The sequence below is a fragment of the Gigantopelta aegis genome, chromosome 9, assembly GCF_016097555.1.
Source record: "Gigantopelta aegis isolate Gae_Host chromosome 9, Gae_host_genome, whole genome shotgun sequence".
NCBI lineage: Eukaryota > Metazoa > Mollusca > Gastropoda > Neomphalida > Peltospiridae > Gigantopelta > Gigantopelta aegis.
In genome coordinates this window covers 43,568,251-43,582,714 of record NC_054707.1, presented here as the reverse complement: position 1 = coordinate 43,582,714, position 14,464 = coordinate 43,568,251, and the positions used below count along the sequence as shown (strand labels likewise).

At 38.5% G+C, this 14,464-nt stretch overlaps 1 long non-coding RNA gene across 1 annotated transcript; it reads right to left on the bottom strand.

Annotated features, from left to right (window-relative positions):
• Nucleotides 1-55: 55 nt before the first annotated feature.
• Nucleotides 56-10,132, bottom strand: LOC121382355. Its single transcript, XR_005959156.1, has 3 exons — nt 10,021-10,132; nt 8,500-8,670; nt 56-438 (listed from the first exon to the last, which is right to left on the bottom strand). It is a non-coding gene; the product is annotated as an uncharacterized LOC121382355 (long non-coding RNA).
• Nucleotides 10,133-14,464: the final 4,332 nt, after the last annotated feature.

Here is a 14,464-nt window from a genome sequence, read left to right as displayed (position 1 = left end):
AATAAATTCTCAGGTGGGAATCTCGAACACTGGACATGTTAGTGAGTTGGTCTCATTGAAGACACCTGTAACTCTGATTTAACCGAAAAGTACACAGATGTGTGTTGTTAGGTCTCACTACACAGATATCATCTGCCATTGAAACCCATGTTAAATTGCCCAACTTGCATAAGGAAAGTAATATTTCAAAGGGAGGCCACTCTGATTAATTTAATGTCGCATTTTAGTCTGCCGATCATCACTTGCCTTAATTTAGGGACGTATTAATTTCAGGATCGACAGTATATATATATATATATGTTTATCTTACAACATATGTCAATGATTTCCGAGGTGCAGTCTACATTGTGAAAGAGTACAACTCCCTTGGTGCCACGGATTCTTTCAGCAAATTCCACAAAGTCACATGTACATTCTAACTGGAGGTTTCTTAGGTCACTGAAATTGAAAATGATCAATTTTAATCATTAGAATTGTGTAAAGTGTGCTGACTGAAGTGACCAAGCAGGAACAGAATTTAAAACACATGTTTATTTCACTTTAAATTTCTCTGTTAAAACAGGGCTAGCTCTGGCACTCGCCATATTCTCCAATTGTGAATTTCAAAAACAATTGGCGAATTTTATTTTAATTTAGCAAAACAATTTTATGTAATAACTGCTATTTTGATACAAAAGACCTGGGTTTTTGCAATTTTTGAAGTTTAATAGATAATTTGGCAAAATGTTTTGCTGACCCAGAGCTAGCCCTGTAAAAGCAGGGTAAATTTTGGATTATTATTACCCATATGGGCAGAGAGAAGTGGGGAAAGAAAAAAAAAAAGCATTCTTCCCATAGATACGTTTTCACGTCATAAACAGTGCTTCACTATACGCAGTTAATTGTGTGTAAGAATAGTCTCCATGATGGCAGTCATGTCAACAACTAACATATGTCATCAGCGATATGTACGTCACAGCTATGACGCAACATTGCCTCTTGTTCTCAACATGCAAACTTATTTTTAAGAACAGTGTCGTTAAAAAAGTTTCAATAAAATGATAAATATTTAAAATGGGTAATAAATAGAATACCCAACTCGCTACTCGGCAATACCATTTACCTTGCTCAAGTGAATTGATGTTGTCCTTCCCGAGCCTTTGGCGAGGCAATTTAAGGACAACATCAATTCACTCATGCAAGATTTAAACTGTATTGCCTCGTAGCTCGTTGAGTATTATTAATTTGAAATTGATTAGCAATTAGATACTCTATGTATTTAGCATGTTAGAATTTTGTAGTGGTCTTTGAAACTGATGTAGCAAAGTAAGACACAATAATAAACAAAGATTATGAATATTGCGAAAATTATAATTTCGTTCACGGATCACTAATGCAAGTCTAGTTTTGTGTACCGGGTAACCCATTTTTCATTTCTGTATTAAATTTAGGATGTCATTTACATCGTCATGATGTGTTATACAAAAACTAAATGGGTTGCCTGAATTTCGTTTTGCATAATTCATAAGGTTGATTCTGTGATCATTTTGGTTGTCTAATGTAAAAAACACTTGAACTATTGAAAAACTTAAAGTTTGTTTTTGTTTAATGACATCACTAGAGCACATTGGTTTATTATAATCATTGACTATTGGAAGTCAAACATTTGGTAATTTTGTCATATAGTCTTCGAGAAGAAACCATTCATTTGTCCATTAGTAGCAAGTGATATTTTACAAATGTATAAGCACCATCCCACAGACAGGATAGCATATACCACAGCCTTTGATATGCTAGTGGTGGTAAAGTGGCTGGAATGAGAAATAAACCAATGCATGGGCCCACCAACAGGGATTGATCCTAATCGACCGTGCATCAGATGAGCGTTTTACCACTGGGCTACGTCCCACCCTCTAAATTATTGAAATGCATGTGATCTAGTGACACTAGTTTTAATTACAATTGTTAATTATTGATAATAGTTTTAACCTCATTACCTGTATCTGAGAAAAACTACAACACAATATACAGTCAAACCTGTCTTAAACAGTCAGACAAGGAAGTAGATAAAAGTGGTCGCTTATGACAGGTGGTCGCTGAATACAGGTTGCCATATATATAGTCTTTAAGACATTTACTGTTCTTTCTTGTTTTACCGTCTGTACTCCTAATCAATGGATGTGTGCTTCACAGTTGACTATAAATCAACTTTTGACCTTCAGAAATAATGCAAATGGAATGTATTAAATTAACCGTTCTCAACAAGTTTCTTTTCTTTTTCCATTTAATTATTTAATTCCTACTTCATGCGGTGTATGTGGTGACTTTCATAATTGATACACAGAAGAAATGTCAGGACTGAATGGGTACTAGTATTCCTGAAGGTGTGAAGATTGGTTATTTGCTGCAGTTTATTGCTGTTGTTAAAATATCCCTTTTTATGTAATAGTAAAACTTGACTGTGGCCGCTTAATACAGGTATTTTAGCGATTTGGGATCCAATTTAGGTGGCCGTTGGCCACGTTAGACAGGTGATCGCTTATTACAGGTGCATTTACATTATAAATCGTTTGGGAGTGAAAAACGTGGCCGCTTAAGGCAGGTGACCACTGAATACAGGTGGGCGCTAGGACAGGTTTAACTGTATATACATTTGTATTAACTGTCATACAGATCATGTTTTTAACTTTCAAACTTTAAGACATTCTGACATAAGTAACAAACAAGAAGTCTGGGATTTATACACGTGTACTTAAAAAGTTACATCTACATGTATATTTAATTTTTCAACCAACATGAATATGTATCCAGTGCATATCATGTTCTTTATTTATCAAATTTAATTAATAAAGTAAGTTTTAGTCACCTGTCATAGAGGACATTTATAGTGTAACCAGAACAGTTCAAATTAACAGATTACGAATTAATTAACAATTTTAACAGATTATTTTATGTGTAAACAAATTTGAGATTAACAAAAAAGTTGTTTATTCATTTGAAAACCCTCAACTTTATTCAGTGTGTATATACTGGCAATATTTGCCATTGAAGTGAAGAATGTGTGTGTGTGTGTGTGTGTGTGTGTGTGTGTGTGTGTGTGTGTGTATATATGTATGTATGTATGTATGTATGTATGTATGTATATATATATGTGTATATATGTATATATTGTCATGGCTGTCCCAACAATTTTCTGAACTTTTAAAGGGACATTCCTGAGTTTGCTGCAATTTTTAAGATGTTATCGACTAACAGAGACTTTTTAACGATTGTAATTACATATATATATAAAAAAAAAAATTGCATAAAATATTAGTGGCTGCATATTAAACGAGTTTCTGGTCGTTCTAATATTTGTACTAGGTTAAATTTAATTTTATTTCCTAAAATAATTTTTTTTTCGTACGTACGAAATTATTTGAAGACAAAATCCAGTTTGGGCTTCTTACAAATATTAAAACGACCAGAAACACATTGATAATTGAATATACAGACAATGATATTCAGAACAAGAAAATATATTTAATATGTAAGTTTGATCGTAGAAATATTTTATTAGTCGGAAACATCTTACAATGCAGCAAACTCAGGAATGTCCCTTTAATATTGGACAAAACAGAATACTTATTTTTACATTTAGTAGTAATTATTTGAATATTTGCTTGTATTCTGTAATGTCTGGAACTATGCCATTTATAATATAGTTATTGTTTAATGAAATTCTTAGTAGTGCCGTTTGTCGTGTCGCGCAAAAACGAAATTGCGCAACTAATACTACAACCGTGTCCGGTGTATCGGCGCATTCGGCGCACTTGGTATTTTGCTCAAGTATGCTTAGGAAGTTGTCATGTTGTCGGTGTTTTTAACAAATTAAAGTTCAATTTCTTTTTCAATGCTTAATAAAGTATCAACATATTTATTGTTAAGGGTGCAATAAAAAAAAAGAAAAAAAGAATTATCAATAATTATATCATAATTTCAAAATAAATCATTCACCTGTTTTCGTGTATATAAACGCGAAGTAGGTCAGCTTATTGATGTTAAGAATGTTAAAACCAGTCTGAAAACACCTTTCCCGCATTTTTAAAATTATAGTAAACAGTATAAATGTAATTATTTTCTTCGATTATTTTTATTTAAACTGAAAAGGAAAACACAGACAAATGCATACAAAACGAAAATTTTACACCTTAATTGACAGTCATTCCAGTTCACAATTGTCACATTGTTATAAAAAAATAAAAGCGAAATAAGATCCAGGTATGTGCACAATCTACCCGAAAAAAATAAAATCCATGTAGCCATCTTAGCCATGCATGACAATGAACATGTATACATCTGTAGTACTGTGCCACTCAAGAAAACGATTCCGAAACTGATCATGAGATGGGTCATGTGTGATCGTTCATTTTTATAGTAATATTTTTAACAAGACAAAACAAAAAAGTACTAAAATAATTTTGGGACAATAGTATAGGCTAAAGTGAGGTCATGGGCGGTCTATAAATAGCGGGGTCAACGATCCACATCTACTGCGCCGAATCACCGGACATGCAAATCGTTTTGGATACAAGGGGGTGCCTATATTTATGCACCATTTTAAAATGTTTATTTACTACAGACATAAAACAATTTATAGTGTATTTCAGATTATGCACTGCTTCATTGGTGAGAGACAAATTTTATTAAGTATTTCACAGTGTTCACATAAAAAATGGTCCTTGAATGCTTAGGTGCGCCGATACACCGGACAGCACTGTATTGTTATTAGTGATCGTTTGGATGCTCAATGCAATCTACAGTTAGTTGTATTTCAAAATAATATACTCTTCAAAAGAAGAAACGCAAAACCACATTGTCGTAACATTTGGAGAATTGATTTAATTATTGAATGGTGAGTCCGATAATTACCAAATGTTGCAGGATTGTTCACAATTCACTCTAGTCCATTGTGAGTAAGTGATAGGACACACCACCAAGGTCAAGGTCATCTGGAGTCAATACCGGGTGTGGCCTCCGCGTGTGTTGATAACTGCCTGGCACCGCCTGCCCATTGAAGCAACCAGAGTACGGATGACGTCCCGGGGGATGGTGGCCCACTCGGCCTGCAAGGCTGCTGCCAGCTCGGGCAGGGTCTGGGGCTGTGGTTGTCGCTGTCGGAGGCGTCGGTCCAACTCGTCCCATAGATGCTCAATTGGGTTCAAATCCGGTGATATCGATGGCCAAGGAAGGACATTAATGTTGTTGTTCTGTAGGAAAGCCGTTGTGAGACGTGCTGTGTGAGGCCTGGCGTTGTCATGTTGGAACACTGCGTTGGCGTTGGCCATAAACTGGAACGATGTGTGGCCGGAGGATCTGGTCAATGTAGCCCTGTGCATTCAGGTTGCCCTGCACGTGGACCAGGTCAGTTCTGCCACTGTGTGAGATGGCTGCCCACACCATGACACTACCCCCGCCGAATCTGTCCACTTCCTGCACGCAGTTTGCCGCATAACGTTCACCACGACGCCTATACACGCGACATCTTGCATCATGACGTCGGAGCAGAAATCGGGACTCGTCACTGAACCACACCTGTCTCCATCGCAGTTGAGGCCATTGTCGATGAATCTGGCACCACTGCAGTCGGAGTCGACGGTGTTGTGGTGTTAAGATGACACCTCGAACTGGACGTCTGGCACGAATTCCTACCTCACGTAGGCGGTTCCGTACGGTCTGGTCGGATATCCTGCGCAAACCTGGTATTGCTGCGGCTGTGGAGGTGGCAGTAGTCAATCGTTCCCGAAGGTGGCGTACCCGGATGTAGCGGTCCTGCCCGGGGTAGTGACCCGTGGTCGACCGGATCTAGGGAGGTCACGTGTTGATCCATGTTGCTGGTAACGGTCCCACAGTCTGGAGATGGTGCTTGGGGACACATGGAATGCCCTGGCAACGGCCGTTCTGGATTCGCCTGCGTCTAGTCGGCCGATGGCATTGTTTCTCTGCGGTTCACTGAGACGTGGCATGTCCTGGATTGTCAACTGTCGGCCAGATACAGAGGCCAGGCAAGCGAACACCCTGCACTTTTATACTGTCGGTGTTCATGTTGCACGTGCAGACAACGCACGTGCAGTGGTGACATGGTTTGCACGTGGCTGCGTTTTTGCGAATATTCACATTTTGGAACTTTATTGTACAGTAGCTGCGTTTTATCGAATGTAACCGTGGGAATGTGTTTGGGACATGCAATGACCTTATATTCACAAAGCATGAACCGGTAGGAAACATAAAATCGGAGTTATAACCCATTTGTACCCTTTTGCGTTTCTTTTTTTGAAGAGTATATGTTTATAGTGTATGAAACTATATTTGTAAATAGTTGCCGTAATTTTTTTTATGGAATATTAGTATATTACGATCGCTAAATGAGTTAAACTTAATTTAATGCTTGACCGTTGACGTCCGTGTTTTGGTCTTGCGGTCTTCGACTTCAAGTTTATTTAATTCCCAAATTCCTGTGCATATAAAAGCTATGATACAACGTTGACATTAATATTATTGATGTAAATATTTCCATAATTGCAAAGTGTGTGTACTTACACATTGAAAACATCCCACAGGTTCATAAATAAACCTGGGATAAAGTTCCGTTTGATTGACTGTTTTAACATGGCTGCCGGGATTGACCTTGCCCTTCAGTAAAGTTTATTTTCCTCCAAAACTTGTACGATCGATTAGCTATTTTCTTAGTTAAACGTATCCTAATATTGTTTGTACATTATGGCAAATCATTTTATTAATTAATTGAGATAATAACTGTAAAACTATATCCTTGTACGCTGAGAATCTGTTTACACATACAGGTTGCTAAGGTCTAATATATCGGTACACAATGTTTGTAAACAACAGTATAAAAATGCTGTTTTTATAATATCACCAAAGGCTTTTTTATTAAAACTATTTTATATTGAAATTAGACCAAAAAAGCAATTGTGTAGTGATAGTCCCATATTTATGCACATTAGAATTTGTTTGTATTATTAGCTTCAATTCCCAATGTATTTGCAATGCACCATAGCGTCTTTTGGCACAGCACAGCCTTTGATGTACTAGTCATTTGGCACAGCACAACCTTTGATGTACTAACTAGGCATTTGGCACAGCACAGCCTTTGATGTATTAGTCATCTGGCACAGCACATCCTTTAATGTACTAGTCATCTGGCACAGCACAGCCTTTGATGTTAGTCATTTGGCACAGCATAGCCTTTGATGTACTAGTCATTTGGCACAGCACAGCCTTTGATGTACTAGTCATCTGGCACAGCACAGCCTTTGATGTACTAGTTGTGGGGCACTGGTTGAGATGTGTCATAATGTAACCTGAGTTTATTACGGGTGTTTGACCTGGTGACCCATTGCACCTCACTTGATTATTCTACCTCTGAGCTATACATCCTAACCATCGCTCACTGTGATGTAATTTTGGTCAACATTGTTACTAGTACTATGTATGTGCACAAATCATTTGTCTTTCATATAAAATACTGTCTACAACAGAAGCAACTGGCAAACTCTTTTATGAATAATAAAAGACATTGTTTTATTCTGAAGACATATTACAAAACTCATAAAACCCTATCCTCTCCCACCCGTATATTTTGTAACATCTTCCACAATTAACCCTCAATTCTCTTTCCTATTCATGATTACCGGGTATTTGGAGGGAAGGAAGAAATATTTTATATGGACCATCTCACAAACAGGATAGTACATACATACATATTACCACTGGGCTACATCTGGTCCCATGATTATTTTGTGTCTACTTGTAACATATGATTATATTAACATCTTGTTTAGAGCAGTGTAAAAAAGAAACCTGCTGTTGTCACATACTCCTACCACTGAGTTACATCTCGTACGCCCCCTCCCGCTGCACTATACAGAAACAAATCAGGGTTGTTCCTAGCAGGGGCCCTGGGAAAGTTGTCGACTGGACCCTCCACCGCTCTCAAAAAAAAGAAGAAAAAGTGTCGTTTTACTCAAAATGGCGGAGGTTCCATTTTACTGTGCCCGATTGCTGGTTTGCTTTTAGTGGGGAGTTGTTTGGTATTTTAAGGAGGATTATGCCTATAAACACATATAACTTGTGCTTCCATTTGCATAACAATTAAACATACATAGGATAAAATACATTGAACATTTAGTTCAGTATTCACTGCACAATTCTAAAATGTTAAATAGTTGTTGCTACTCAATATTTAATTGAGCACCAACTGTAAATCAAAATTTAAAACAATAAAATGTTCCTTGTACTTGTAGTACAAAAAGAATCGGGGCACAGTATTAGAAACATTAGATATCCTCCATGTACACAAAAACAGCATTTTCATATCAAATGTTTCTTTTTAAATCACTTTTTAATTTTTCTTTGGGTGCAACTGTCCCCTTGCAACCTTGATAGGTCCAGCAATCAATAAAAGTTAAAAAACAAAAACAAAAACAAACAAACAAACAAACAAACAACAACACAACTCACATTATTACTGCTTTGCATGGATTCAGGTATTCCAGATGTTGAACTTTAAGGCTGGAGCACTTGAGTACTTGTTCACTGACGTCACAGCCGGGATAGCAAAGCGGCCTAGGCCTACCACTACTGTATGGTAACAGTACACAGAGTAACACAATCAAAGAATGTAGTTTCATACTGCAAAAGAAAACAACAAAAACACATAATGCAACTTGGCTCGAGTACTCTGACAGTTAGTTCTCGCTCCAGCCAGTGCACTGCAACTGATACATCAAAGGCTGTGGTATATGCTAATCCTGTCTATGGGATGGTGCATATAAAAGATCCCTTGCTGCTAATCGAAAAGAGTAGCCCATGAAGTGGTGACAGCGGGTTTCCTCCCTCAATATCTGTGTGGTCCTTAACCATATGTTTGACGCTATATAACCATAACAGGGTTCCAGCTGGAAAATGTTCATTAATAGCCAAAGTTGTAGCCAAATGTTTACTTTTATAGCCACGATATAAATTTTATAGCTAAAAGAGTGGATTGAAAAATTTAATATTTATATTTGTGTAATTTATTCTCAAATTCATGTGGTGTATTTGTCCTAGTGAGCAATACATTTGTGATTCTTTTCAGGTTTTCTTGAACTGCTTTTTGAATGGCCCATTCAGATTGTTAACAAACTATAATTATGAATTGGCGACAATGGCGAACAGCAGCTGGAACCCTGCATAAATAAAATGTGTTGAGTGTCTTGTTAAATAAATCATTTCCTTCTTTTCTGATGGTTGGAGAGCGTGATAACTGTCCAAATGTCTGTCTAGCTCTGTTACCGCCAAGAGTACTCTTGCTAGATGCAACTAGGTGCATGTGATGGAATTTTAGCAGAGGGTCTAGACTGTGGCAAGCAGTGGTGTAGCGTGGACGCACACATACCTGGCAACCATAAATGATAAAGATGGATGGTAATATTACTAGTAAACAATAAAAATAAATGGGGGGGGGGGGGGGGGGGGGGGAATCTAGATTATGGCGAGCAAAGCCACCCTCTGCATACACACACAGTTGCTATAATTTGCGTAATCATTTTGAGGTGGTGCAGGGTGCACATTAAGCTTGGTTCATCAAGATTAACCTCGAAAGCAAGCACAAGTGTGTGCTTGCACTTGAGGTTAATCTTGAAGAACTAGGGGCACATTAAGTGAAAACCACACTCTCTACATACCTTCGGACTAGTTTTGAGGGTACTATTCTTTTTTTCTTTTCTCATGTTCGCCAACATGCATATCATTATAATACGGTAGCATATTATAATAATACGGTAGCATATTATAATAATTCGTTACCGGCATCGTGAAATTAACGAAAACAGGTTACGCAAGGGAAATTACTTTGTCAGACCACGTAATATACTACTCTCTTAAATGTAAACTTCCAGTTATCCATAACGATTTACATGCTGATACTTAATGAGCTAAATTTAGAATTCACATAAGTCTACTACCGATTTCAAAACAAAAAATAAACTCCACAAAACTCACTTTGCTTCCATTTTCTCGTCTCGATAGTAACGAAATGACGTGTACGTCAACAGACAACAGACAACGCCGTCACAGTAAGCTCCCAGGACAACGCGTCACGTATCAGTGTACAGTTAGCTCCCTTGTGTCCCCGTGACTTCGCTTGTTGTTTTTGCATTAATTAATATTATAGATTGATGTCTGAAAGCTAATTATTTGGAATATCAATATGATGTAAATTCTGTGATAGCCAAAGAGTTATTTAAAATAAATAAATAAATAATATATATATATATATATATCTATATATATCTATCTATATCTATATATATATATATATATATATATATATATATATATATACTCTTCAAAAAAAGAAACGCAAAAGGGTACAAATGGGTTATAACTCCGATTTTATGTTTCCTACCGGTTCATGCTTTGTGAATATAAGGTCATTGCATGTCCCAAACACATTCCCACGGTTACATTCGATAAAACGCAGCTACTGTACAATAAAGTTCCAAAATGTGAATATTCGCAAAAACGCAGCCACGTGCAAACCATGTCACCACTGCACGTGCGTTGTCTGCACGTGCAACATGAACACCGACAGTATAAAAGTGCAGGGTGTTCGCTTGCCTGGCCTCTGTATCTGGCCGACAGTTGACAATCCAGGACATGCCACGTCTCAGTGAACCGCAGAGAAACAATGCCATCGGCCGACTAGACGCAGGCGAATCCAGAACGGCCGTTGCCAGGGCATTCCATGTGTCCCCAAGCACCATCTCCAGACTGTGGGACCGTTACCAGCAACATGGATCAACACGTGACCTCCCTAGATCCGGTCGACCACGGGTCACTACCCCCGGGCAGGACCGCTACATCCGGGTACGCCACCTTCGGGAACGATTGACTACTGCCACCTCCACAGCCGCAGCAATACCAGGTTTGCGCAGGATATCCGACCAGACCGTACGGAACCGCCTACGTGAGGTAGGAGTTCGAGGTGTCATCTTAACACCACAACACCGTCGACTCCGACTGCAGTGGTGCCAGATTCATCGACAATGGCCTCAACTGCGATGGAGACAGGTGTGGTTCAGTGACGAGTCCCGATTTCTGCTCCGACGTCATGATGGAAGATGTCGCGTGTATAGGCGTCGTGGTGAACGTTATGCGGCAAACTGCGTGCAGGAAGTGGACAGATTCGGCGGGGGTAGTGTCATGGTGTGGGCAGCCATCTCACACACTGGCAGAACTGACCTGGTCCACGTGCAGGGCAACCTGAATGCACAGGGCTACATTGACCAGATCCTCCGGCCACACATCGTTCCAGTTATGGCCAACGCCAACGCAGTGTTCCAACATGACAACGCCAGGCCTCACACAGCACGTCTCACAACGGCTTTCCTACAGAACAACAACATTAATGTCCTTCCTTGGCCATCGATATCACCGGATTTGAACCCAATTGAGCATCTATGGGACGAGTTGGACCGACGCCTCCGACAGCGACAACCACAGCCCCAGACCCTGCCCGAGCTGGCAGCAGCCTTGCAGGCCGAGTGGGCCACCATCCCCCGGGACGTCATCCGTACTCTGGTTGCTTCAATGGGCAGGCGGTGCCAGGCAGTTGTCAACACACGCGGAGGCCACACCCGGTATTGACTCCAGATGACCTTGACCTTGGTGGTGTGTCCTATCACTTACTCACAATGGACTAGAGTGAATTGTGAACAATCCTGCAACATTTGGTAATTATCGGACTCACCATTCAATAATTAAATCAATTCTCCAAATGTTACGACAATGTGGTTTTGCGTTTCTTCTTTTGAAGAGTATATATATATATATATATATATATATATATATATATATATATATATATATATATATATATATTATTATTATTATTATTATTATTATTATTATTATTATTTTTTTTTTTATTACCAGGGGTCTAATGCATGAAACGAGACAATGACGTTGTCTAGGATTATTTACGAACGTCGACTTTCACGTGAAAGTCAGAATCAGAGGCCCGCCCCCGCCCCCCCCCCCCCCCCTAAAATTTGCGATAGTTATAATTTTATTATATATTAATTTTCATTTTTTATGATCCCCCTCCAAACCTTCTCCAAAGTTCCCTTGGCACTCCACCTCATGTCACTGGGCCCCCCCCCCCCCCCCCCCCCCTCCCCAAATGGATTTTCTGGATCCGCCACTGAGAATGCTTGAATGTAGACAAGCCAAAGTCTGGGACTTGGAGGGACGAAATCGCTCGAATTTTAGACCTGCTATAACCCAGGCGTAAATACAACTGTAGTCTCTAACAACCAAACTCTATCTTAAAGGTATAACTGATAATAAAGCAATTATAGACCTGTATTTAAGACTTTTAGCAAATAAATACGCCCACAATTAATGCTGAATAATCAATTTAAACGTCGTTCGAAATGATAAAAATAACTGATATAGCAATTCGTCGTACAGTCGCAATCAAATTTTTAATGAAAGAAAAGCGGTATTATGCGTTATTTTGTCTGCAATATTAAACTTACATGAACTAGTATAAACTTGATTAATGGTAAGTGACCCCTAACAGTAAGTCATTAATAAAAGACAAAACGTTAAAGGCATACTGTCACGGATTTAAGGACCTTATTTCTCTGAAAATGGATAATAAATAAAAATTACATTAATTGTTTAAAACCAAATCTAGCTATCGCATCACTTTAACTGAACCATGTTGGAGTGAAATCCATGTCAACCCTCTCTGCACTTTTAGTTTTTGAATTATGGACCATTGCCATAATTCAATTATTTTTACAAAATATCATTAATAAATGGAGTATGGTGGTTATGAACATTTAGGGACAAATCAAATTATTTTTATTCAGGTAATACTTTATTAGACCATTAAATAGGTCAGTGGTATGTGACAATATGACTTTAACATGATCGCATGACTGAGGGTGGCAGGGAAGTAAATCGACTAGTCAGCGTTGTGTTACACACATGTACAGTAGTACAGTGTTTGAAAACAAAAATGTCTCATTGGTTGGCAAACAAGAGAAAAATTAGATATTTGGCAGAATGGCACCTGTTATATGGCAGTCTGTTATACGAGATATTTTCCATCACCTATTTTTGTATCACAGAGTATGAATACAATCCGTGAGTGTAGTGAATTCCTAGCAGCCGTGAAAAGACAGATTAGGGGTGTCTTCAAAAGGGAAAGGGAAAGCGTCTCTCTCTCTCTCTCTCTCTCTCTCTCTCTCTCTCTCTCTCTCTCTCTCTCTCTCTCTCTCTCTCTCTCTCTCTCTCTCTCTCTCTCTCTCTCTCTCTCTCTCTCTCCAGATTAGGTTGATAACACCCAGCTCAGATATCTTTGAATCACAAAATATGGATAGTGGTTTATGATTTTCTTCCCTGCTACCAGAGCACCGACGTTCGGGTCCTGATCTGAGGATATAGGTGTATGATTAGTACCAGTCGATGGAACACCGATGCGCGCTACGCTATATAGACTGTATGTACCAGACGTCTGTGGATGAAACATTTTACTTACGTGCAAATACCGGAATAGTCTCCCTTTGATAAGATCGTATTAAATCTGGACATGCACTGAGTCAGAGCGGAACAGTTGTGTGATAAACCGTGGAGAGAAACTGAAGGTACAACATATAATCACTAGTTTAGGTCACGATTTTTTTTTTTTTAAACAACAAAACAAACAAGAATTTTGAGAGTAGGCCTACTGCTAAAGCAATACACGTCCCCTACCTAACCCAATTTTTTTTCGTATCTCTTAAATTCAAGCGCTAAAATCACCATGAGACCAGTAACAGTATATGATAAAGCTATATAAAAACAATTCTCCTCAGTATCTTCAGGCATTGCAAAACAAAAGTCTGGAAAACAAATTTTCATATCTCCTATGTTTAAGGGCCATAACTCTGTCACAAATGGGTAAATTGCTATGAATTATAAACTTGATCTGTAACAGTACGTGATAAAGGTATAAACAGAATTTCAGCACAATATCTCAAGGCCTTCTCAAACAAACATCCGGAAAAGAAATTTCCACATCGCCTAAGTTCATAACTTTTAACTCAATATCTCAAGGCAAAAAAAAACATCCGAAAAACTGTATGTGGGACGGACATACAGACGGACAGACAAACAGACTTTCAGACGGACGGACGGACAGACAGACAGACAGAAGGACGGTCATGAAACCTATAGTCTCCTCCGGTTGGACTGGTAGGGAACTAATACACGAATACCCGTAATCACGAAACGTTATTCCAACCATGGGCGTAAGGGTTCCCATTTCTGTAGGGGGACAGGTTAATTTTTGCACAAATTAAAGGAAAATGCTCGAACATATTAGCTTTAATGCCAAACAGATATATATATATATATATATATATATATATATATATATATATATATATATATA